Here is a 2,916-nt window from a genome sequence, read left to right on the forward strand (position 1 = left end):
ACTCACTTTTTCTGTCAAAATGTTTTATCATCTTTTGGTAATACATAGATCTTTCAGAAATTTGGCATATGAAGGAATTTGTTTAACAGCATCCAGTAGATGGATGTTGACCTTCACTGGCTTAAGTACATTTAGAATATTCTGAGAATTAGAGAGAGGTTTTGGTGCAATCTTGAGGAAATTGAGCAATTAGCTTACCTCGAGGTTCAGTTCTAAACCATGTAGAGCAGTGCTAGGTCTATCATTCTCATCTACTTCCAGGTCCTTAAGCTTTTCAGTAGTTTTGTCAATTGTCTTCCCACCCCTAAGAGTGGTGATAGACTTATCTTGCTCCATTAGATTTGAAGAGCTTGGGTCACTAATTTCACATTATGGTTTTGGATTGGGGAGAGGTTGGGCTGGAAGCACCCCTTTATCCTCAGTCGTTAAGTGTGACTCAATCCGTTAAATGGCCTTGGTAAGGTCTTGGAAGGCTTGTAATGTGCCTTGATTGAAAAGCTCTTGATTTTGGATGTATTTTAAAACCGGATCCTCCTAAGGTTTCCTTTATTCCAAAAATTGGTTGAGTATCCCTTGACAGGTAGTAGTTTATCCATTCCTCTAACTGAATTTTGGATGGTTTCTCCAGCTAGAGTTGTATGTATTGGAGGTGGTTGCTTTGAAAGACCTCTGGTAGTTGTTTATGGCATTAGATTTCTCATTCAAAATTTCTTAAAAAGCAGGTATGGTTGGGCAATTTTCAGTAGTATGCACGTTGCAAGCACAAATACCGCAAACAACTTTCTTAGCCATATCCTTCTTCAGTTCCATGGCCTCGAGTTTTCTTGTGAGATTGGCCACTTTAACATTTATATTATCTTCCTCTTTTAGAACATACATTCCGTCCCTCTTCTTTGATTGAGTAAGCTTAGAAGTGGTGTTGGGTTTTGAGGAGATGTCCAATAATTGTGCGTTTTTAGCAAGTATGTCAAAATAATACTACACATCATCGACATCTTTGTTCATGAATTCTCCATTACACATTGCCTCAACTAATTGGCGTATGGAAGAGTCAGTCTATCGTAGAAAAAATTTACTATGTGCCACATTTCAAAACCATGTTGTGGGCATAAACTGACGAGATCCTTGAAGCGCTCCTAACATTGGAAGAATGTCTCATCTTTCTTTTGGGCGAAGTTCATGATCGATTTTCTGATGGTGTTTGTCTTAGGATATGGGAAGAATTTATTTATGAACTCCCTTGTCATGTCATTCCATCTGTCAATAGATCGTGGACGTAGTGAGTGTAACCACATTTAGCTTTCTCTTTTAAGAAGAAGGGAAAGAGTTTTAGACTAATCGTGTCCCCAGACACATTAGGAAAGTATAAAGTAGCTATTATCTCATTAAACTCTTTCAAGTGTAGATATAGACTTTCAAATTCAAGTCCATGAAATTTTGGAAGGAGTTGGATCACCCCTGGCTTGATATCCATATTTCCTATATTTTCTGAAAAAATCATATAGGAAGGTGCGCTAACCCCTACTGGTTGTAAATAATCTAGTAAAGTACGAGACGGGGGTGTATGATGCACTTCATTCTCATCCTGGGTTTCCTTAACTGGAGGTTGAGGTCGATTTGCAGGTTGATTAGCAGTCATCACTTTGATTCAGAGGATTTCAAGTGGTGTCTAATCCGGTGAATGATAGGCAACCCTTCGACTAATCCTCCTTCAATCAAGAGACGTATAGTGTTATCACGAACCCACATGAGCATGAAACACTCACAACCCTTAAATTCAGAATCTAACCTAAACTAAATAGAGAACTAGAGAAACTAAAGCAAATAAGGAATCTAGAAAAGATAGAAGAGAGAAAATTAGAAAGAGGTTACCAGATTGGAGATTTCTTTGTTAGGATCCTACAAAACAGAAAATCAAGTTACGTTCTAAAAACAAAGCAAAAAAATCCTAACCTAGAAAGAAAACAAAAAGTTAGTCTTAATCTTAACCTAATTCTAAAACCAATTAATTTCAGAAAAGTACAGCCGTTAGTTCCCGACAATGGCACTAAAAACTTATTCACAACCCCAAGTGTAGGGTCACGATGTAGTAATAATCTCGGTGAGACTGAGGTCGAATCCACAGGGACTAAACCATATGCTTCTGAAAATAACTAGAATTAGAACTAGAAGGAGATCTAAACCTAAATCTGGAATAAAAGAGAGAGAGTAATTGTAATTGAAACTTGTGAATTTAAAGATGAGAACTAGGATGCTAAGGATCCACTTGTAGCAATTGGGATGCTACCTTACTTGATTCAAGGACACAACTGGAATGAGAGTCCTATATTATCCAGTTGGTAAGAGAGATGATCAAATCTCTGAACTTCTCATTGATCTAGTTATTAATAGAGGAGAATTGTGAAGATTTGGAAGGGATTCCATCACCCAACCATGCCCAGGAGACGATGGCAAACGACAGGATTTACCATTCCCACAATCTCAAAGAGGAAAAGAAGATATTCAAAGCTTTCACATATCTATTATAATTTGAGTCACAACAAACCATTAAAAACTGAAAATATTCCTTAAAATCAAACTAGAATTCAATGAAGTTCAATAAAAACATAAATCAAAACAAAGTAAACATCTCAATCACGTTACAAGCTTCACCCCTTAGCCTTAGCTAAGAGGTTTAGCCAACCATAGACATGATTGGATCTAAAACCCTAAAAGAAAGCATTAAAAACAAACTAGGAAAGAAGAAAAACTCTTGGGAGGCTCCTCCACCCTTTGGCTCCGCTCCTTAAAACCCTAGATATCTCAAAAGTCTTTACGAAACCCCTATTTATAGCCTTGTCCGGTCAGATTCGCAAAACCGCCTCAATTTATGCAGTCCGCGTAGGTACTATTGACTTCCTTCCTTCTCCACTTAGT

The 2,916-nt window shown here is 37.6% G+C and overlaps 1 non-coding gene across 1 annotated transcript; it reads left to right on the forward strand.

Moving 5' to 3' along the window:
• The first annotated feature begins 1,092 nt into the window (after positions 1-1,092).
• LOC131217806 (small nucleolar RNA R71) lies at positions 1,093-1,199 on the forward strand. Its single transcript, XR_009157396.1, has one exon. It is a non-coding gene; the product is annotated as a small nucleolar RNA R71 (small nucleolar RNA).
• Positions 1,200-2,916: the final 1,717 nt, after the last annotated feature.

Source organism: Magnolia sinica, chromosome 10 (assembly GCF_029962835.1).
Source record: "Magnolia sinica isolate HGM2019 chromosome 10, MsV1, whole genome shotgun sequence".
Lineage (NCBI taxonomy): Eukaryota > Viridiplantae > Streptophyta > Magnoliopsida > Magnoliales > Magnoliaceae > Magnolia > Magnolia sinica.